This window comes from Oryctolagus cuniculus, chromosome 16, assembly GCF_051225735.1.
Source record: "Oryctolagus cuniculus isolate XC-2025 breed Fujian yellow rabbit chromosome 16, ASM5122573v1, whole genome shotgun sequence".
Taxonomy (NCBI): Eukaryota; Metazoa; Chordata; class Mammalia; order Lagomorpha; family Leporidae; genus Oryctolagus; species Oryctolagus cuniculus.
The window spans coordinates 61,654,427-61,678,513 of record NC_142882.1 but is presented as its reverse complement, the minus strand read 5'-3'; the positions used below and the strand labels follow the sequence as shown (position 1 = coordinate 61,678,513).

At 43.9% G+C, this 24,087-nt stretch overlaps 1 long non-coding RNA gene across 3 annotated transcripts in view; it reads right to left on the bottom strand.

Annotated features, from left to right (window-relative positions):
• Positions 1-359: 359 nt before the first annotated feature.
• Positions 360-24,087, bottom strand: part of LOC103349444 (uncharacterized) — a 68,696-nt gene continuing 44,968 nt past the window's right edge. Inside the window, exons 3-4 of one of the 3 annotated variants that reach the window (XR_016222616.1) lie at positions 3,318-3,358; positions 360-1,822 (exon numbers count right to left, since the gene is read on the bottom strand). This is a non-coding gene — a long non-coding RNA (uncharacterized LOC103349444). Of the gene's footprint in view, positions 1,823-3,202; positions 3,359-17,391; positions 18,303-21,818; positions 22,077-24,087 lie in introns of those variants that run through there. The other 2 variants (XR_011383136.2, XR_011383137.2) reach the window with 2 other exon arrangements.

The window sequence follows — 24,087 nt, the reverse complement described above, 5'->3', positions numbered from 1 at the left end:
TGGAAGCAGGGCTGGAAATTCTATCCAAATAGACACATGTATATGCTTTCTCATGACAAATTTCTTGTGATCTCTGGCTCAGAACGATGGGCTGGGATGCTCAGGTTCTATTCTTGAGAATTTGGACATCAGCAGATAAAACCCTGACTTAGAAGTAAAGGTGGCTTGTAGATCAAATGTGTAGATTATAGGTCAGAAACGGCAATCCAGTGGCACAAAAAAGGAAAAGATCAGGGGAAGAAGGTATGAGTTGGTGAAGAGAGGAATGTTTAGCAGATGTGCAATGAGTAGCAAGTATGAGAGGGAGGTTTTGTTAGGGTTCGAAAATGCCCACCGCCCGAGGAACGACTCCAAGAGACTTTTCTCTCATGCAACCAGCAAAGGGTTAAAGATTTATTGATCCAACATGTTGGGGCTCTCTGAACATACAAGAACAGAGGAGCCTCGAGGAACTAAAGTATAGGGCTTATAAAGGCAAAAACTGCAAAATCGGGAGGGGGAAGAGAATACACGGTTGCTAAGCGGTTGCTAAAGTCTTACAATCAGCAATTATGATCTTAAGACATAAACAAATCACATCTTCATTATTAGCCCAGGTAACCCAGGTGCAACCTTTCTACTTTTAAGCTTGAGCAATCATGCTAGGGGGTTTTTGTGCTCTGCCAAGGGTGATGTAGTGCACTGCTATTGTCAGACTATTTGAGATCATAGTTTCAGACCAGAGTCTCACGGGGGGGGGGGGGGGGGTGCTTTCCCAGAATGGAGTCTCAAGTGCTCCAAAATGGAGTCCCTCCTGTCAAGGTGCTACTTCACTCTGTCTTATTTTCACAGCTGCACCAGGAAGGTTTAAAGCTGTAAGCTTAAGCTTAACTTTTTACACCTGCACATATACAATTTTAACTCTTCATTCCCCACTCCTTGTTGTGAGGATCTCTAATCTTAGAGATTATTCGTTTTTGTCTCTTTTAATGTCACATATTGTTGTCTTATGACCATGAGTTTAACATTTTTAACTTGTTCCCGCACGAAGGTGATGAGTCTATTTAACACACAAGGTCCTATGGTTATAATTAGGAGTAGAACAATTAAGGGTCCTGCTAGGGCTGACAGGAGGGTAGTAAGCCATGGGGACCGGCCGAACCATGACTCAAACCATCCCTGTTGAGTTTCCCTCTCCCGTTGCCATTTTTCCAGTCGTTTTCTGAGTTTGGCCATGGAGTTTCTAACCACCCCAGTTTAGTCGGCATAAAAACAACATTTTTCCTTTAGGGCCGCACATAACCACTCCCCCCCCTCCCCCATGAACATGAGATTCAACCCCCGCCTGTTCTGTAATACTGAAATGCAGATACTGGGCTGCATCTGGGAAATTGTGGAAGATTTGTCAGGCAGAAGGGGCGGGGATCTCCACCTGGCAGGTTATCAGGTAGAAGGGGGCAGGGCAGGATGCAAAGGCCAGGCTGCCCATGAAACATTGTCAGGATGACTGAGATGCAGATGCATATGCTGGACACATTAGGCCTTTATGTCACACACACATAAGCTCATAACTGACTTTCTGCCTAATATTTTCCCCTCAAGAGGTAAGACCCAAAATTCTTCTTTGGGATTATGGATGGAGTTCTGTTTTCTGTAACTTCTTAGAAGCTGGCATGTGGGCATCATGGGGGATTTGGGTATTTCCTCTTGCTACCTGTCTTGTGGTGTGCAACAGTGGCCTTGGAAAGACTGTGCTACTCAGTCCAGAGGGCTGTTCAGGTCGTCCAGTGGAATGGGCTGGAAGTCTTGCCTGATGACCATTTGGAGTTCAACAGCTTTTAGTCTGTTAGAGACAAAACGAACAAGGGCATTAAAAACACACAGTGCAAAGAAAAGCATCAAGATTGCAGAAGTTAGTGGGCCAAGGAGAGGAAATAGCCAGGATTTTGATGATCAGATGTTAGGCCAGAAATCCTAGCCCTGCTTGGCCTGGTCCTGGAGCTGTTTGGCTTTTTCCAGGAAAAGTACAAATTTGGGTTTGTGCCTGTCCAGTCTGATTGACCCAGAGACAATATTTTTTTTCCTTTGGATATCTAGTAGCCAGTTTTGCTAGGAAGTTAAGCCAAAGTACAAGACTAGAGTCTCAGGCTGGTAAAGAAGACTAATGAATTATTTACATTTAACCATTTATATTATGGATTATTGTGCACCCCCCTCAAGAGATAGGCCCTTTAAGTCCTCAGTGAAGACCTGTCCAAATCGGTATAGGGCTATCTGAGTTAGCTGTTACTGAAAGCCCTGTTTTTAGGAACTGGCAGGGAGGGCTTTCTAAGCTTAATGCTATTGGATAGACTTTTAAGGCCTGGCTGGGTGTGTGAGGCCCAGACCTATCCATGGGGTGCTGGAAGAGAATTGAAAGAGATGCAAATCTCCTTTAAGGGAGGCACCCTGTTGACTTACATTACATGGCTGGACTAGGAGGAGAGCTGAATAGGAGGCTGATAGAAATAGGCAACTTACGCTTCACTGACCCTAGGCCATCCGCTCAATAGCAGTGGCTGGAGCTGGAAGCTGGGCAGAGGCTGGGCAGAGCCAAAGACTTTTTAGCTTGGAGCCACAGGGTCTGTAGTTCTGAACCAGGAATCCTTCGACACCCAAGGCAGTTCCATGTCCAGTGACCGTGCTCTTCGCAGAGCTGACAGAAGGCATTTGCTGTCATGACAGCTGCTTGCCCAGTGCCCTGGCTCCTTATATCAGCAACAGGTGCCGTTTGGAGTGCACTGGCCTTGCTGGGTCTCCTTGATGTCAGATCACCATGTAAAGCAGCCATTGATTGGCCTGTTGCCTATCTTCTGCTGCTTGCTTGCTCCTCGTTCTCCTGGTCTCTAAAGTAGACCAAGGAGGCAGCCTCTATGATGTCAGTCAAACGGGTGCTCAACCCAACCCTGATTTTTGGAGATTTTTTTAATATCAGGGTGAGCTAGAAAAACTATGGTCATGGGCAAATTCTGACACTTAGTATTTTCCTGTGAGTTAAGACCATGCCCATGAGGAGAACTATGACCCTTTGGGTAAGATCAACTATGGTGACCTGCTTGCATACTTTGAGGTCATCAGTGTAACTTTTTATCTATTTTTTAGTTTGGTTTAAAAGGGGAGTTCTGCCCATTTATCGCGTACACTGAAAAATTGATCTAGTTGTTACATTATTTTATAGTTTAACCTTTTTTGTTGTTGTTGTTATGTTGTTTGGGGTCCCATACTGTGGCCAGGCATTATTACAGAAAAGGTCAGTCATCCCTTACATAAGGTCTTAAGGTCTGGGGATCAAACCGTACATCACAGTGGAGAGTCCTGCAGAACAGTAGTAACTTCCCTTCTGGAAGAGAAAAGGGGAAAAGTGAGGCAGCGAGTTGGGTCTCTAGCCTGACTTTGTGGGCTTTTAGATTTAACTGGAAGTTTAACCAGTGTTTACTGCGTAGCCCGACTTAGAGGAGAAATTGTGGCAGAGGTCTCTGCCATTCTTTGGCTTCCAGGTATTTACCGTGTAGCCTGTGGACACTAGAGCTTTCTTGGTTTTTTTGGATCCCAGTTTTCTAGCATTTGCCACATAACCATAACTTAACAGAGACAGTAGAGTACACAATGGATTAACATGAATTTTATGTCTCTTGTCGAATAAACCAGAAATTAAAAAAAAACCTTGTATATAAGAGTTTACATAATTTAGAATTATTTAACAGAGTCAAAAAGAGCTTACAGGACCTAACTCTAGAAATGGCAGAGTAATCGATTAAGCAGACACTGTTAAAATAGACGTTACAGTTTTTGCAAAAACAGATTTTAAGATTTATGATTTAGACCATTTTTAGATATTTACTAACATTAGTACGCATTTTTTATTTTTTTAAAAAACCCCATTGTTATAACAGAAGATCAGACTTTAACTTTAGGTCAGTGTAATTTTGGCATTAGCACTCAACTCTGTAAACAATATTTTAAAATCGTAAACATTTTAAAACTTTTTATGACTTGTCTACACCTTTGAAACTTTATACCCGTAGTTACTTTTACATAGCCTTGAATTGTCATGTATGGACAACCTATGAGAATACATGTTAACAAACTCAAACAGTTTTTTATCGAATTTGAGATGTTAAAAGTATATATAATATATTTTTCCAAGTTTTACTTAGCACCGATGCCTAGATGACTTAAAACACTGAGTTATTAATGAATACCACACCATTATCTGAAATAAAAGTTAAAATTACATTTTTATGTTTTTAAGTAACATAAGGATAACACCTCCTAGACAGCAAACACTAGTGCATGTTTACAACTTTGAAAAGATCTTCCGCATGAAGAGAAACAAGTTGAAAGCATATCAAAGACATGTAAAACTGAGCAAGCAAGCCACTGAGCAAACAGAAGGGCATTTGCATTACCTCAATTTTCTGAACCAATCTGCATTGGCTTACTTTAGTTAACAACATAAAGGCTTGTATACACATAATTTACTCTTATTTTTATAAGGCCACTTTAGCTGGAAAGCAAAAACATAAATGCAGCATAGGTCTGACACCATTTATAACATTTTAATATATTTTATATAATCTGAATTGACCCAAGCAGCTGTTACTTTAACAAATTTAGAGTCTCATCCTTTGAGAGTTCCAGGGATCCGACGGGAAGCCCAAAGTTGTAAGACTCGGTTTAGAATTTAAGCTGTCAGAGAGTCAAACCATTTAGCCAAAATTAGTACATTTCTGATTAGTTGGGTAATCACTCAGACATTAAAAACAGATAAACAATGTAAACAAACTTCGCGCTGTAGTTTTTCCAATCAAGACTCATAATGGCAATAGAAAAACGTGAAACCTTCAAGACAGGTGAACACTTTCTTTTTTTTTTTTCTTTTTTTTTTAACTTTTATTTAATGAATATAAATTTCCAAAGTACAGCTTATGGATTACAATGGCTTCCCCCCCCATAACTTCCCTCCCACCCACAGCCCTCCTCTTTCCCGCTCCCTCTCCCCTTCCATTAACATCAAGATTCATTTTCAATTATCTTTATATACAGGAGATCAGTTTAGCATATATTAAGTAAAGATTTCAACAGCTTGCACCCCCATAGAATCACAAAGTGAAAAATACTGTTTGAGTACTAGTTATAGCATTAAATCACAATGTACAGCACATTAAGGACAGAGATCCTACATGAGGAGTAAGTGCACAGTGATTCCTGTTGTTGACTTAACAATTTGACACTCTTGTTTATGGCATCAGTAATCTCCCTATGCACCAGTCATGAGTTTCCAAGGCTATGGAAGCCTTTTGAGTTCACTGACTCTGATCATATTTAGACAAGGTCATAGTCAAAGTGGAGGTTCTCTCCTCCCTTCAGAGAAAGGTACCTCCTTCTTTGATGACCTGTTCTTTCCACTGGGATCTCACTCATGGAGATCTTTCATTTAGGTCATTTTTTTTGCCAGAGTGTCTTGGCTTTCCATGGAAAGTGGGCACATCTTGTTTTGAACCTGAATGATAAATGAGAGCATGCCAGGAAAACAGAGACTAAAAAGAAAAGTAAATAGGAAGAGTTAGGGTCAGTCTTTCATCAGAGGAACTGGCATGTAGGAGAGCCAGTAATAAAGGAGCAAGACCAGATTAGAAAGCTATTCGCTCTGACTTCATGTAGAGCTGACACTACAACAACAACTATGCAAGTTTGAGAATTGAATAAAGAAATGTTTAGAAAATATCTGAGAACTGAAACTTTGATTGATAAAAATGTGTGTTCTTTGACTTATTCCCTCCATTCTTATTCATCACTCTACCCCTCCTTTTTTGGTTACTACAAAATCCATGCTTAACATTGTGTGTCTTGAGGGTTCCTATGTTCTTGAGTCAGTAAGAGTCACCTGAAACAGTGCTGTCAGTTTTTCTTTAGTCTAAAAGCAAACCACAAAAATATAGAAAATCAAGAAAAATTTAAGGAAAAACATTACTTAGGGGTAATAACCGCATGGATTATTTGGGGCCATAACCCATTGTTTAGTTTTCATTACTGCAAAGAGAAAAACCCATCAGGTTGGAAAGGGTTAATGGCTTAAGGTTCTGGCTCCCTTAGGTAAGGCCAGCAGTAGTATTGAATTGGAAATTCCTCCAGGAGAGGAGAAAAAAAGCAGCCCTGGGGTGGGGGCTCTGCCTAGAGATGTTTGGCTATGCCTGCCTGGCTGCGCCAGGCCACATGGACTAGAATAGAGTGCAGAGAAAGGCTGTGGTCCCCCATTTACAGGGAAGACTGCGCACACCGGGGCCTGGCAGGACTAGCCGTGGGGTTGGGTAGGTGCGTCGTTTCACCAAGAGTGTTGGGAACCTCCTATAATTTAACCAAAGCCAGATCAATTAGGACTACTGCAGATACTCAGTCAATTACAACAGATTTAGTCCTCAGGCAATCAAATCTTAGCAACAGTAATAGTTCACAAAAAACTTTAAGACGCACCAGAGCTACCATAAGCTGCAAAGACGGAAAACTTTCTACCAGGTTGGAAAGGGTTAACAGGTAACAGGTAACAGCTTTTCCCTAGGTGGAGAGACTTGTGGAATTTCCCTCTCCCTTTCTCCTGGCCAGTGGTATAGGAATGGAGATGAGGAGAGCAAAAGAGTTGGGGAGGGAGCCCCTGGGAGGAGGAGGAAGGCAGAAAGCAGTGAAGCTCCTCCTGTCTGGGGGCTGAGTGGGGTTTGAAATCTCCTATTGCTCAAGGTTACCCACTACCTAGTTGTCTGAGTTTACCTGAAGGGCCAATATTAGCCTCGATCGAAGCTAAGCCCTGCTCGCGTAGCAGTAGGCAGCATGACCAGGCATCCCTCCAAGAGAGAGACCTGGTCCTCGGGTCACAGTCCGGCCACCGGGAAGCCGAAGCGAGCTCAGGGGGTCTCCAGGCTCTCAGCCAACTGCCCTTCCTAATTTCCCTCCCATTCCTTACAATCCTTCTGGAGTTTCGGCCGTAGCTAAGCCGTGGCCGGGGGGGACTCCACGTTCTCGGAGAGCTGTGGGGTGCCAGACACTCAACAGTCACTTCCACAGATCCGGTCCTGCTTGAGGGAAGGAATACTGACCTCCAATGTCTTCTCAAAATCCCGGTCTGGGCGCCCATGACGGCCAGGCTGGAGAACAGCCTCTTTCACTCAGCAAATGAGTGGTAAATGGAATGAGCCCTCCGGGAGCCAATCCACTCTGAGAGCAGGCCATTCAGAGGCACAGAAAGACTGCCACTTTACCTTCTTGACTGCCAAAGAAAGGTTATGCGCCCGGTCGCTTACCTCTGACCAATGATTCAAAGTTAGAGACAAAGGTGTAGACACAGTCTGGCCCATGTTAGCGGACAACACAATGTACACAAACAGACAAACAGCGTAGGGAAGCAGCACACAACAACCACACAAAGTGTCTACCAAACGGGAGCCATCACGGCGTCCCATACAAATGCTAAATGACAAGAGAATACAATCAACAAACAACAAGACAGCCAACAAAGCACCTTAACAAATACAAAAGACTAACGAGCTCAATCAAATACCAAAATTTCTGCAGTACAAACAAAACGTGAGTCTCTGCAGTCTATTTCCCTACTGCAGGCAACCTACCAAACAGGAAAGACTGGGCATTCCCAGTTCTCCCTTTCTCTCAGGGCGTCCCCTGGGATGTGGTCTGTGGCTCTGGAGCACGTCTGCCCGCCACAGTCGGGTGGAGCTCTCGCTCGAGCCCGACAACCACACTGCCGATTACAAACAAATAACAAAGCTCACCAAACAACAAATCAAAGTGTACACGTTCAATCAAAACAATAGGCGCCGTACTCACCCCGAGAGATATCCGCTGGAGGAGTCCACAGGCAGCAGTCAGATCTCGGTGGAACCTCCAAATGTTAGGGTCCGAAAACACCCACCACCCGAGGAATGACTCCAAGAGACTTTTCTCTCATGCAACCAGCAAAGGGTTAAAGATTTATTGATCCAACATGTTGGGGCTCTCTGAACATACAAGAACAGAGGAGCCTCGAGGAACTAAAGTATAAGGCTTATAAAGGCAAAAACCACAAAATCAGGGGGGGAAGAGAATACACGGTTGCTAAGCGGTTGCTAAAGTCTTACAATCAGCAATTATGATCTTAAGACATAGACACATTACATCTTCATTATTAGCCCAGGTAACCCAGGTGCAACCTTTCTACTTTTAAGCTTGAGCAATCATGCTAGGGGGTTTTTGTGCTCTGCCAAGGGTGATGTAGTGCACTGCTACTGTCCAACTATTTGAGATCATAGTTTCAGACCAGAGTCTCATGGTGGGGTGGGGGGTGCTTTCCCAGAATGGAGTCTCAAGTGCTCCAAAATGGAGTCCCTCCTGTCAAGGTGCTACTTCACTCTGTCTTATTTTCACAGCTGCACCAGGAAGGTTTAAAGCTGTAAGCTTAAGCTTAACTTTTTACACCCGCACATATACAATTTTAAGTTTTCAGTTTGTGCCGCAGAATGAGTTGCTGTCCTTATTCTCATGAATTTCCATGGAATTGAGCTCCCTGGCAAACAAAATAAAATTTCCTTTACCTGAGCTATTGTAAGGTTAGCCTCTGACTTTAACTACCAAATATAGTCACCTCAGACATGCCCAGTGTGAGTGATAAGTGCTTAAAAATGAGTTATTCTGGGTAGACCTCCCTCCTAGCATACAATATTTTAACTGATAACATAACAGGAAGCACCTTTTATATAGCAAAGTTACTTATTAAGGAACAGCAGATTGTAGAGTATAAATTTCAAATCACCAGTTAAAGTTTACAGAAAGAAAACCACTGGAAGAAACTCTAATTGCTTACTTAAATGATTTTTCCCTCCCTTAATACGAAGCTGGTATTTCAAATAAGTATAACTTCTTTGTATGTTATGAGACAGTCCACAAATCATATTTTGGTCATTGAGATTAAAAGAAAAAGAAAAAAATCACAAAACATAGCCATATTTTTGGCAGGAGAAAGACCATCATGCTAAAGTTTAAAAAAGAGAACACAAATTTCCCAGTCCTAGAGAAAAGCATGTTGACCCATACTGAAAAGCTTAAAAATACTATGCAAATCCTGTAACAGGATGCATTGTTATTATTCCTTTAAATGGGGGGTTCAAATTATAATGTCAGTACACAGACATTATCTGGAAATAATCAAAATCAGCACTAGCCCACACAGCTTGGGAACTGCTTTCTCAACAGGCACTTAGTATCTGACTGTCCATTTTTATAAGATAGATGAGTGCAGGTGCATAATAAGGCCATGGCATTCAGTTATGATAATGGCCCGTGACGACCAAAGTGATCCATAAATTATAACTGAACTACAATTGAGTGCAGTCAGCATGAGACAATTTGAGTCCCTACATTCTAAGTCCAAGCCTAGAATTGTGAACGTAGAAGCCAATAGGCAGGGAAAGAGTCTAAAAGAAAATCTATCCTTATCTTCAGCTTCTTTTGTGATTTCTTTCTTTAAAACATTTTCCTTTTTTTTTCAAGGCAGGGAGATAAACAGAGAGAGAGACAGACACAAAGACAGACACAGAGAGAAATCTTCCATCCATTGGTTCATTCCCCAAATGCCTACAACAGCCAGGACTGGGCCAGGCCAAAATAAGAAGCATGGAATTCAACCCAGGTATCACACTTGGGTCATAAGGATCCAGACAGTTGGGCCACTACCTGCTGCTTCCAGGGTGTACATTAGCAGAAAGCTAGATTGGAAGTGGAGTAGCTGGGAATCAAACCAGGCACTACTCCGTGGGATGTGAGTATCCTATGCAGAGATTTAACCACTTGCAAACAAAACCCACCACTTCCTTTGTGATCTCTCATGGTTGGCATTCAGGCTCAGATCTTTACAAATTTCCATTAAAAATTGTCCTTCCCAGTATGCAGGCTTTCTGAGAATTTTCACTGGTCTTACTAATGTGATATCAAAATGTTCTACTCATCCATTCTTTCATTCACTCATTTCATAGACATTTTCTCTTTTTTTTAAAGATTTATTTTATTTACTTGAAAGACAGAGTTATAGAGAGAGGAAGAGACAGAGAGAGAAGTCTTCCATCCGCTGTTTCACTCCCCAGATGGCCGCAACAGCTGGAGCTGTGCTGATCTGAAGCCAGAAGCCAGGAGCTTCTTCCAGCTCTCCCTTGCGGGTGCAGGGGCCCAATGACTTGGGCCATCTTCTACTGCTATCCCAGGCCGTAGCAGAGAACTGGATCAGAAGAGGAGCAGCCGGGACTAGAACTGGCACCCATATGGGATGCCGGGACTTCAGGCCAGGGCTTTAACCCACTGTGCCACAGCACCGGCCCCAGACATTTCCATATTACCTAGCTGTGTGTTGGAAATTGCCACACAGAGGCACAGAGGCTCCCAGTCTCATGAAGGAGACAATCACGTATGGACTGCCAGAGACAACCTCTGATGATAGAAATATGCCATAGCTTTCTGCGGAAATTTCAAACGAGAGTGTCTGTAACTACCCAGAAGGATAACAGAAAGCTTCCTAAACTCGGTGAGTGGTAATTGAGTCAAATGTTAAAAAGATAAGCAAAGTTGGTCACGCAAAGGGAGAAAGCGGGAGACTTACCAGGATCAGGAGCTGAGTGAGCCCAATGACAAAGGTCAGATGTAGTACAACACAGTATGTAGGAAAAATGAGCAGCCTTTCAAAAGATTTGGCAGTGCTGGTTTAATCTGCTCAGGGTCGAGTTCTACTTGTAAACTTTGGGCTCATGCTAATTTCTGTGGTTACACAATGGTCTAGAACATGACACCCACCCTTCATGGATTAATGCATTACTAAATTATTACCTTGTAAAAAATAATTCAAATAATCTAAAAAGTAGTACCCAAGTAGACAGGAGCAACAGTCTATAGAAGCCTCCAGGAAAAAGGCAAAAAATTCAGACAATGATGGCTTTTAAAGGAGATGGCTTCTGAGCTGGGTCATGATTAATAAAGTCTCAAGTGAGAGGCCTGGATTGTGGGCAGAGTGAAACTGAAATGTCCATTTTTTCAGAGGAAGGGGTCTGGAGCACTGGATTCTCCAGGAGTGGATTGGAGCATTTGGTAACAGAACCACAAGCTGGCCTTTCAAAGGAGACGAGGGAACTTGTACTGAATTTATGTTTCCATAACAGTATTTTACTGTAGGTTTTATCTTTAGTTTGAGTAGCTTGGGTAGAGGTACAAATGGATATTGTGAAGGATCTGAAGTCCGCCTCACATGTTTCCCAAGGCTTGACCACCATGGAATAAGAGTGTTCTTGAGTTCTAGACTCATCCTTCTGCTGGGTGCAAATGCACCTGCTGCCAAGGAGGCTGGTCTCCATGTGAGTTCAGGGAGACTTGGAGTTTCTCACCACTAGATTTGCTCAGGGAGGTCTTGATACCAAACCCCTCCTTATATGGTAAGGTAAGGAGGTAGAACTAAGTCTTACACCCAAGTATCTTTTTTCTCAAAGAATGTGAAAGCACTGTGGGGTGTCAGTGCTGGGTGTGCTGGGACATTGGGGGAGTTTGAGAAACAGGCAGCAGAGAGAGGAAATGTCTGCATTTGCAGCAATGAAACCTGGTAGGATGGAGATGGTCTCCTCCACTGTCCAAACTTTTTGATGAATTCAAACATGATCGAGGCAATTTCTGTTGCTGAAATGAATCCTGTGTGGGTGTGGCAAAAAAGAAGTTAGCAGATGGTCTGATTGTGAGTCCAGCCAGACCTCCTCTTACAACAGTTGATTGAAAGAGCTGGTGTGCGACAGCATTCAGTCCGTCAAGCACAGCAAAGGGTTGTGGAGAGCTGGGTGGGAAAGTGGAGACATCAGATAATTTCAAGGTACAGAACAGGGTCCTTGTATAAGTAGAGATCTACAGTGCTTTACAGGGAAACTGAGTCATGAGCCCTGAGAATTAGGCTGCCATAGGGATAGGAAAAGAGAGAATGGAATGATAACATATGGTATGGTCAGGTATGCCCAGAGCTTGTTCCCTGCCCGAGAGCTCTCATACTGGGCTTCATGGGCTTGTGGGTTGGGAGCTCAAATAAGATTTCTGTCTTCAATGGGACTGGTTTAGGGATAGATGGGCCTAAGTCTAGGCCTAGGCTTGCCCTGCTAGGGATGAGCATGTACTGACAGAACTAGAAAGAAAGTAAAAGTTTCATGATCCCAGAATCTGGTACAGGTACAGCTGTGTAGGGACAGTAGTTAGCTGACAGGTCTAGCAGAATACCAGCTGGGACCCTGTGTTTGGAAGCACCACAGCTTGGACTAGCACACTACTTAAATACTCTGTGTGAAATTCCAGGAAGACATACAGAAGGGCATGCTCCCAGGAAGCCGTAAGTGAGAGAAGTGCTGGGGCCAAATGACCATGCCCTGCACAGATTCCTTAATGACTTCTCATTCATTCAAGGAGATTTTCTGATCTGCAGACAATCGCAGCCAAAGGTCCTGTCCTGTTTCTTTTTGCTTGGTCTCTGGGCACCATTGCTTATCCAAATCACAAATAAGGGGAAAGAGAAGATGAAATTTCTTGAAATATGGTACATTTATTATAAAGTTTTGGGCAAAGGAAGAATACGGATACAGGACTGAAATGGATCTGGTTCCCAGAGACTATAAAGTCATTAAAACTTTTTCTGGCATAAAGCACTCAGGCAGAATCATACTATGAATAGTCCAAGTGTATTAGAAATGGTTCTTCAGAGAAACATTCCTCCATGGCATCAGATATGTAAGGACAAGTTGGCTCACAAGATTATGGAGACTGAAATGTTCCACCCTAAGGAGACCAGGGAAGTAGGTGATGTAATTCCAATCTGAGTGTAGCCAAGAAAATGGGATTCAGGCAACAAGTGGACACTGAACATAGAGAATCTGAAACAGTTTACTCATAAGGCTTTGTTTCTCAGAGGATGTTTCAGGAAGACCTGGCTTGCAACATTGTACTAAGAGGGGACCAGTCCCCATGTCAACCAAAAAAGCTGCATGAAAGTATTATGAATCACTTTTGTCTTAAAATATTTGCTTATTTGTTGAAAATGCTAAGTGACAAAGATGAGAGACAGAGAAATCATCCATCCTCTGGTTCACTCCCCAAATGGCTATAGAACTGTGGCTGGACCAGGACAACACCAGAACCAAGAATTCCACCCAGGTCTCCCATGCAGCTGGCAGGGGCCCAAGCATTTGAGCCATGATCTGTTGCTTCTTAGCACTGACTTCTCCTAAAGTGAGAAAGTCAAAGACTGAAGTAGAAGATACAATGGTTTTTATGACTAGTCTTGTCAGTTAGACTCCATTACTCCTATGGTAGTCTACGGGTCTCACCCAGGCCAACCTTGCTTCAGTGTTGGGGAAGTCTATCTAAACAGCATGAGTGGTGAGGTGGGGGTCACTGGGGTGGGGCTTCCACCATTCCTAAGTGACCTCCATGACTTTACATGCCACCTTTGCCTAGAACATTCTTCCACCTTTGCTTTGCTTACAGGGGCCAACCTGAAGTTCCTCTTCTCTGGAAAAAAAGTGTTACAAACACTTGAAGACAGCACCGCACAAGCTCTGCCTAGAGTTTATATGATGTATAACTTTCAGTCTGCTAATGGCGAGTCAAGAGCACCTCAATACTGGCACAGAGCTGGCCCTCAATCATGCTGGGTGAATAAACAAATGAATAAGGGAAGGACTGTCACTATATCAGTGGCAACAGCTGTCTCCTGAAACTTCAGGACAGCCTCAATGGTCCATGTAAAACTACGCTCTCTTGTATAAATAGTGGAGAGAGGTAGGAAGCAATAATATGAATAGGATTCATAAAAATTTTGTTGGAGATGACCTTCCTTACAAATATATTAAGTAAAAAACTCCAAAAGTGGAAAAAGATCATAAAATTCAAAAGTTAACTTTATGTTTATTTATTTGAGAGAGAGAGAGGAGAGAGAGAGAGAGAAGCACTCCAATCTGCTGGATCAATCCCAAAGTGCTATCGTGTGCCATAGTGGCTCTAGGCTGAGGGATAAATCCAGGAGCCAGAAACTTAATTTAGGTGTTACACATGAGCAGCATCACTTGAGATATCACCACCACCTCCCAAGGTTAGCACTAGCAGGTAGTTGAAGTCAGGAATGGAACCAAGTACAAAAACCAGGCATTCTGATAAGCAACATGGACATTTTAGCCAGTAGGCCAAATACCCACCTCCCATCTTAGAAAACTTTGCAAAATAGAACAAAAATGAAGAAAGAGAGGAGGGTAGGCAGTAGAGCTATAATATAAAAGTAATGAGGTTAAGTGTGTAGCTATTGGGTAGTACCGAATTTTAAACATAAATTATCTTTAAGTTGTCTCATTCTCCCAACTACATGCTTGCATGGATTTATGAAAGGACCATCACATATCTGCAACTTATTAAGGGCTAGTTTTTATTGGAATTTTTTTACTGAAAATATAAGAACATTTGGACAGAGGCTTCCCTTTTAACACTATCAGCAAAAAAGCTCTGCTCAGCAAGTAGAGGTGGTCAATGAAATTTCAAGGGAATGATTGATGCTTAGAGAATAGGAGATTTTTTTGAGGGGGAAGAAAATTGACTCTGATTGGGTTCAGGCACTCAGCACAGGAAAATATTCATGTTCTGGACAATTCCTCATGGGCACCATCTTGGTACTTCTATTGGTCCCATCTACTGAGGCCTGTTTCTGAATTCCTGCTATCCAGAGATTTTGGCTCTCCTGATGCAATACAGCCTGCAAAACCATGGTGTCACCTCCTTCAGGGGCAGCCACACTGGACTTCCTGTTCAAGATGTCTATCCACCCCATAGAGTACAGCATAGTAAGTGCTATAAGCTTATTATAATCCCTCCAATAGCCAATATCTTCCTTCTCACCACAGTTCTGCCACTCCTTCTCTCTTAACATTCCAATCTCCAACTCCTTACACTCAAGGACAATGTTTCTTTACTAAATATTTCCTCTAGGAAACCTTTGATGAATCATACCTCCATAATCAGATTTGTTGTCTCTCTGTGAGATTCTTAGCACTGGATGCTTTATACAAACATTCATACTATAAGACTGCAATTGCCCATTACTTACTCTATTTCTTCATTCACATACAGACTCCAAATGTACACAGAATATGAATACCTCACTCACTGGACTTAGTACTGAGCACAGGACATGAGCTACTGTAAGCACTCAATGGATATGAAAGGGGTGATAGGAACAGCAAGAAGAAAGGGATACAAGAGGAATAAAAGGAAGAAATGAAGAAGGGAGGGTTGAAGAAAGGAGAGGACACGGCAGCAAATAGACAACTGGTTCACCAAACTGTGTCTTCAAGAGATCACAAATCCCAGGCACTGAGTCCTCCCACCAGACACCATTTCAAGGGGACCAACACTATTAAACCAAAGTGGACATCAACAGAAATTGGACAAGTTGATGCCGGTTGTGAATTTATGCCCTAAGAATATGCAGATCCATAGATGCAAGCACTGCACCAGAATGAAAAAAGTAGTGCATCACCCCCAGCCTGGAGCTCAAGGTCACAATTCAACCCTTGGAACTTCTGTGGGGGCTTTCTCTTCAGGTGTGAAGAGGCAGCCTCCGATTTTCCCAGAGCAAGCTCAAATCAGACAATAAAGGCCAACTGTAACTCTGGAAAAGTTAGTCATCTCTGTGTAGCAGGCATGAATGCCAGCTTACAACCTCATGTCTGAAAAAAAAATCACATCCCTATGTTATAGAAGGCAGCCCAGTGTTCATTCTAGCACTTTCTTCATACCAAGCATGTTGTAGAATTTGACCTTAGTTATCCTCAGGATTAAGGCATGGCTCCTGGAGACAGATCGGTGGAGTGGCAGGTTACCATCTGATGTTTGGCCCCGGGCTCACCTGCATTACACTGGGGATGTCTATTGTACCCATTTGTTTAGATCCTTGAGTAGCATTTCCTGTGTCCTACCTGCTGAGACATGCCATATCACATTCCTTTCTGGGGTTCTTCATAGGATGTTCCTAGGGTGAGCTGATCACCACTGCCTCCAGTCACCTGTACTCCAACCTCTTTCCTCCCAGGTCTTTGTGGAGTGAGGGGGAGGATACAGGTGAACTGCACTCTCCCCTGTGCTACTCCAGGTCGCTCTGCCTCTGCACTCAATACCCTTCACTCCTTTACTTCTCACCCCAAACACTCAGGCTGTCCACAGAGACATGTGTGTGTACTTCAGCAAGTTCATGGAGGAAAACAGAATTCAAAGTCTATTTTGGCCCCCAATTTTTTTTAAATCCAAGCATACTGATTTCATACTATACATTTTCCATGAAATTTTTGAAGATCTCTCATATGCTTGGATTTCAAATTTTTTGCACCAAAATGGGCATCTTTTAATGCCACTTTCCCATGAACTTTGTAGAAAGAAAATGTCACTTATTCTTGCCAGTGATGTCTGCTGTGACACTTAGCTTACCAGTGCTGACGAAGCACAGATAGCCTGCACAAATGGGTCAAAGAGAAAAAGGAAAACCAGCCACAGCAGAACCAAACACATAAGTTAATATCTCAAAATATTATCCAGTCACAGAGTCCACAAGCATAAGATTCATAGTTTTTCACACTATACTGAGCTGAGTGGGGAGACCCATGATTGTCCAAGACCCCACACATGGTTGATTCCAATGCCCAGATCCTCCATGTGTGTGGAAACCACATATGGCCTGCTGCCTCTCAGCCCACGTTTATATGCCAGGGTTTGACCCAACGAGGGGGCCAAGCAGAGTCCACAGGCTAGATTAACTCAGTGCCTCATCAGCCTTTCTCTGGCAGGTATCTGCCACTTAGGGGCTCCTTGCTGGGAAAATCCACCCTTTAGTCCCAGCTGCTTCCTTGTATTTATGAGTGAGCAAAGCTTTTACCAGTATCACTTGGACGATGCAAGCAGTGTTCCCAATTTTAGAAATATAGTTATTTGGCATCTATCTTCCATCAGCTACCCAGAGTTGACTGAAGGATGTGTTTTCTTTTTGCATCCAAGTGCTCCAGTGCTCTGGGTGTGAAACAATGACAGCTGCTGGTGCTATTGCTGTCTGAGTGTGTGAGCCTGGAAAGGTTTGCTCTGAGGGGACCAGTGTGAGTGCGTGCATGCACCCTCACGCACACTAAGGCATGCAGCCTTGCTTAGGGTGCAGGATTAGGCCAGAGAAGACCTATATTAAACCAGTCCCAGAAAGACAAATATCATGTGTTCTCCCTGATTTATGGTAGCTAATATACAGAGTATAAAAATATAATGATATGAGCACAATGGACATTTTGAGATGTGATTTTTTTTATTTTTTTAATTTGACAGATAGAGTTAGACAGTGAGAGAGAGAGAGAGAGAGAGAGAAAGGTCTTCCTTCCATTGGTTCACCCCCCAAATGGCCGCTACGGCCAGAGGTACACTGATCTGAAGCCATGAAACAGTTGCTTCCTCCTGGTCTCCTATGAAGGTGCAGTAGCCCAAGCACTTGGGCCATCCTCCACTACCTTCCCGGGCCACAGCAGAGAGCTGGACTGGAAGAGGAGCAACCGGGACTAGAACCCGGCGCCCATATGGGATGCCGGCGCCACAGGCAGAGAATTAACCAAGTGAGCCATGGCGCTGGCCTGGAGATATGATTATTGTTTATAGCCCTTGTCTATACTTTTGAAGGACAATGGTCTTTCTATTTACCATTTGTTGAATTCTTCACTTAGTAGAGAGTTAAGTTTGTGATTATGAGGAAAACTGAAAGTATGTCACTGTAAAAATTAAAAGAAAAATAAATGAAGAAAGGGGAGAGAATGGGAACGAGTGAGGGAGTATCATTATGCTCTTAAAATTGTATATTTGAAACTTGTTCACTTTATATAAATAAAAAATTTTCAAAATCTGAAAGTACTCTTTTTTTGGATTTCCTATCAATAAAGCAGTTCCTGCTTTTCTGAGCTGTCTTCTCTTTTGCCTTAGATGATTTCCTTTAGTAAGAAAGCAGCCTACAACAGCAGTGATGCAGGAGCGAGCATGTGGTGTAGAGTGAAGAAGTTGCATAGCATACCTGCATCTCACTTCAGGGTGCCTGGGTGCAACTCGCAGCTCTGCTCCTGATTACAGCTTCCTGCTGCTGTCCACCAGGGGAGGCACCAGGTGATGGTTCATGGGCTCGGGGCATAGTCAACTATGTGGCAGACACACACTGAGCTCCTGAATCCTGGCTGTTGTGGGCACAAGGAAAGAGAACCATCAGATGGGATTCTCTCTCTCTTCTTTTCAAGTACATTAAAAATTTGAAGTGATCTGCTGCATTCTCATCATCATTGATGATGGTAATCTATTAATTTACCTGCTTTCTCAAAAACTTGTGTATCCTTTAACTCCAACGTCAGTCCCAGAGTATAGCCCTACTTATTTACTGGAAACAACCAATATCACTTTTTTGCATGAGAACTTACAGTCCGGTGGATGTGTGGTATTATCCTTGCATGACTTCTAGTATTCTCTCTTAAACCTGTGCTTGTTGCACCCCTGCCAAGTGCAGGAATCGTGACCTCTGTGTTTCACATTCCTCAACACAAAATTACAAGACTGCACTTGTCTCTCCCCCAGGAAGATGAAGTGACCCTCCAGCTCACGGCCCTGTGAGTGGTAGAGGTGGGATCCATCAAATGCAGATCCTTTGGCTCCAGAGGAAGCAGTGCACCACCGCTCCCTAAAAACCAGAACTGGAATCATGAGCTTGAGGCTGAAAGGGGCCGGGGGAGCATCCAGTCTCTTCAGGGCTTAGGTAAGGAGGCTGAGGGCCAAAAATGCCAAGGGATTTACTCAATAGTGTTCCACGGAGAGGTCCTGAGCAAGCTTGGGTCTCACTGTCGTACCTTTAACAAACAGTTCTTGATCCTCTGCGGAAGGCAAAGACTTCTGCGAGTGCCGGTGAAGAAAGTGGAAAACCTGCTTGTGGGCACTCATTACCTAAAGAAAAGCCAGGAACTGACAGCAATGAAGTGCTCTTCCCAGAGGCCTCCCAGAGTGGCCGAGAGGAGGGAGGTGGAAGGAAGATTCCTGCAGAAGGAGGCAGATCTCCCAGGAATTCACGTGAGCCGTGACGCGCAAGGCACTGCCGCGTCTTGCCCGGGCTCAGGCTCTTCTGGCCTCTCCTCTTCAGTGAAGTGGCTATCGCTTTGTAGTTCTCCTCTCACTAAGACGAGAGACTCCTCAAGGCTGTGCTGAGAGTGGGCTGAGCGCCCAGCTGGATGCGCTGAAGCAGAGAAGGGCGCTGGGAGGACTGCATGCTGGGCAGACACGTTGGGAGTTCTCGCCAGCAGGAAGTGGCTTCCTTTGGTTAAATCTAACTCTGGAAGTAGCTCAAGTAAGAGCATTATGCACAAGGAATTTTCCTTTGGATTAGATTAAATTGTGATGAACAACAGCACTGGTCTCTTGACTTAAGCTATAAATAAATTTCCGGTCCACATGATGATTGCACGATTGTGCAGCAGTGACCCAGTGTTGCCTCCTCGTACAGGTGATCAATCGTATTCCAGACAGGTGTCAGGTCTCCATCCTCCATAAGCCTTCACTGACTTCTCACCACCCTCAGAATAAGGCCCAAAACCCTTGGAAAGACACAGGAATCTGTGGATAAATTCTTCTCTTCCCAGGCCTCTTTCCAGAACCTCTACTTGGTTTGACAGATATTTTCCCAAAATTACCAAATTACCAGTCAGGAAGGGGACACTGATGGTAGCTTAAAAATATGACTTGTCTATCATTTCAATAAAGCAATTGCACCATATGCTTGGTGAGTTTTTCATTTTTAAGAAAAACACATTTAACATTAGATTAACTCAGTGTTGCTGGGGAAAACACAGATCTGAAATGGTTCTAAATAATAATTTTAAGAACAAATGTTCTGTTCAATACTGGATGCTATCAAGTGTGCTACCCAACAGCTCTTCTCTCCACTGGACACCAAGAAAGTATCCATGAGTCAGAGGTTGCTGGATACCCGCCAACCCCACTTCCTCTCTCTGGGCGTGTGGAAGACCACACACATCCCCCAGTCCTGCTCTCCATCAGCCGCGTCTGCTTGACTGTCTCAGCATTGGGGAGTGGGAGGAAACGAGGCACACAGCGGGCAGGGCAGCCTGGAAAGGCCTGACTGGGGAGCTCCCTTCTCCCTCTTGGCTTTTTACTGCAACTCTGAGAGACTGAAGGGGCCTGAACACCTGTGCTATTGCAGGTAACTCTGCCCACCCTTCAGAGGAAAGTGGCAAGCACAAGAAGAAGAAACCTCCGACTATTCTAAGACCTGCAGGTGCTGTCACTGCAGTGTAGCTTAGCATCCTCTGCTGGACACATCGTTCTCTCTTCCCCAGCAGACCTGACACTGCAGTGCTGGAAGATGCCAGCTGCCACGCCTGCAACATTGCTCCACCCATTCCCACTTCTTCAGGATTGAGGCACTCATTCCCCAGCTTCCGGGAGCTTTGCCTGCCAAGTGTTCATGCCTGAGTCTTTCCCCAGGAATTGCCTTCCGTCAAAGAGAACTTCCTCTTCCAAAGGTCGCCTCCTGCCCAAGGGCAGCCTCATGCTGTGACTGACGTCTGGGGCCCACAGAGGCCTGGCTCCCCTGTGTCCGTCAGAGGCTACTCTGCAAGGTCTTCCCAGCTCTTTAGCTCCCCGTGGCTTCTGCTGAGGCCTCTGCTGCAACAGTCCTTCTTTCTTTCATTCATTCATTTTTCAACGACTTGTGCATTTGAAAGGCAGAGCAATGGGAGTAGGAGGGAGATTGGAGAGACGCGGTACTGTGGTGCTGCAATATGGCAGCTGCCGTGGATGCGATGTTGGAAGTGGAAGGCAGTGGGCAAGTGTTGGCTTCCCAGGTGGCTCTGTGGGGAGGGCCCTGGTTGTGAGGCTCAAGCAGGATCAAAGCCCACAACGTGGACTCCTGGGAGTGGGGAGAATGCACAGCAATAATGGCTGAGACTGTATGTCCTGTTCACCCAGCAGCTTAGAAGTTCAAAGTCAGATTTTATTTACTTTGAAGGCATTTCTTGTACAAGAAAATTGGTGGTTGAGAATTCACCTTTCACACACTGATATTCAGTCTGAACCAGGATGAATTTCTCTGAGGGTGAGAATTATTTTTATCTCTCTCTCTCTCTCTCTCTCTCTCTCTCTCTCTCCTTGCTGGAGGCCTTGGGGATGAGGAACACCTTCACAAGGACTTAGCAACTCTCCCCCACTGCTTTTGTTCTTCCAGCAAAACATTTTTGCAATATTAAATACCCTTGCCCCAATCCAGAGCATCATACGGACCTCACAAGCATGTGTCTGTATGGATTTCTCTCAGAACTGGTTTATTTGCAGCCTGCCTTGTAATTAAAAAGAAATGACTCTTTACCCACTAGCAGTTTGATGCAATTTGATGTATGGCATTTAAAAGTTTTGATGTGAAAATACTGTTTTGGAATGAAGCAGAGAAATAGATTTGCAATACCTTAGCAAGAGTCATGTGCATTGGGAAACATCTGTGGTATCAGATACTTTTTCCACTGAATCAGTAGTGTCATACACACATATGTCACCAATACTGGAGACTTTATGGGCTATGAGCATTTCAGATTAAGGAGTTAGGAGACTGCAGACAATTCGGTTTTGAAGAAAGCTGAATCTGTATAATCGTGCAGAAATGCACCCCCTTTAACTCTAGTGAGGTATCTGTAACTTACCTTCTCAATGCCAGGATAGTCCACAGAGCTATGCCAGGATAGGTACCACAAAGGGAATACATGAGACGCCCCAAGTTTCCATGAGCTCTGACTTTCTCGGTTTCCCCGTGTGGGCTGGATTTGCTCAGCTCTCCCTCCAGGGGCATCCTCCTTCTTCCTCTGTCTCACTGTGTTCCAAGAGGCTGAGCTGTGAGGATGCCATTGAGGCATCCTTGCCCAGGAGGAGACATGTGCCAGGCAGGAGACTCCAGCAGGAAACTGGGGAGAGAGGGTTTGGAAGATTCATTTCCTTGGCTCCCTTTTGGGTCACAGGTTGGCAGTGGGTCTGGTCCTCTACAGAAGGTCACAGCTCCTATCTGGAAGCTTCTCTTTCTTCCATCTATAGCCAAAGCTATTTTTGATCACCCCATCCCTGCCTGGGCAGGTGTAAGGGGAGGCATGAGTCCCACGTGCTTACAGCTCCAGGGACCTCATCATCCCTTGTTGATTTTTCAAAACCCTACCTACATTTCCAAAGCGATTTCTTCATTAAACCCTCTTCAACTCCCTGTGATTTAGAATGACAGTATTCTGATGTGTACCACATTATCCTCAGATCTCCATGGGTCTGTGGCACGAAAAGGTTAGCACAGTAATCTTCCTTACAAAATCCTGGTTTTATATCCTTTCATATATCACGTTATAGTATCATCTTTATATTACTCACATTAACCAACCACAATCTTATAATAGTATTTGTCTGCCTTTGTTTCCAAGAGCTTTTATAGTCCAAAACTCATTTTTAGACAATTAACTCATAGGTGTGACTTTGAAAATTACCAGGTTCCTCTGGGTTTTGACAGTGCTCTAGGCCTCATTCTTTACTCAAATTTAGCCACCTCTGTTATTCACCCTGCTTTCTTGCCTCTGTGCGATTCTCTCAGCTTAAGTGTCTTTTCTACCCATCTCCATATCTTCACATCCTCTTTACGTGTTCAGCTGACACCTCTTCATTCATCCGTCTAGTAAGTTTTGTGTCTGCTAAATGCTTTCCCCCTCAATAGAAGAGACTTACAGGAGTCTTCCCTAAAAATCCCCTCTTACCTTCTGGGCCCCTGCGTGCCTGTGCCTCTCCTGCAATCATCCCACTCCACTCTGCAGGTGAGGGTTCTGTCCACAACTAACTTGGCCACCGGATGATGAGTTTCCTATGCAGGAACTCTGAGGGCACCTTGATCTTTGCCCTCTTTCCTGAGAACCACATGTTAACCAGTGATATAACGCACTTAATTAATGTCCAAGGAATCAAAACAAATCAACAGGAAAGCTTCCTCCCTGCCAGCAAATGCACTGAACGCCTGATCTGACACAGAGAAAGCTTTTTACAGGCTGAGACCTCTGTCAGATATTTCAGAGTTCTGACCAACTTGAGCAACTTAAGCTTAAGACAATGATATTGCAAACCCCAAAAAAGCCATTTCAAGGGAGCTAGAGCAGAGAAGTTGTCCAATCTGAGCTGTCCCAGTTGTAAAATAAGTTCAATTTCCCTACCACCTAAACTCTGCTCCTACCCAAAGCCTTAAATAACGAGGCAGGACAGCTTTAGGCACTTTACATAACTTCTGATAAAGCCTAGCCCGAACACCCTGCTCACACTGCTGACTCATACGCCCAAAATATGTGTGACCAGTGAGGCAGAAATAAGTGATTCTTGCCGGCTTTTAACTATCAGTCTTCCCAGCTCTGCTTCCCTCAGTCCTAAAGGGTGATTCTAATTTGGTTCAAGAAGAAGAAAAAAAATAAAGAATGCCTGACGATTACCACCCCGGAGTGACTGAAAGAAGGGAGTGTATGTGATTATTTTAAAAGTCCATGTACAAGAGTACTTTGAAAACTTTGTGGAAAGTGGAATTAAAAGCTAAGTTTATTTTGGTGCAGAAGGCTTTGAAATGCATGCACATTTTTCCTAACATGCGTTTTTCGGTGTACTTTTAGAAGACCCTCCTGTTTGTTGTAAAAGTGTCACTCACAACCTCTGATCCCCTTCACACTCATCATTGCCCCTGTCTAATTGCACGTGGAGTTGTGCCATCATCTACATGAAAACAACTGAGCTAAAATGTCACTGCAAGAAGAAGATTAAGAATAACATCCTCTTTAGAGAGACTTCAGGAAAAATGTCCTTTTGCCTTTCTATAGGAAATAGGTGTGAACTAACAAGGAACTGATTTTACTTATTTTAGAAGTACTGCAAAAGGAAGCCAGTGCTGCGGGTCCATAGGCTAATCCT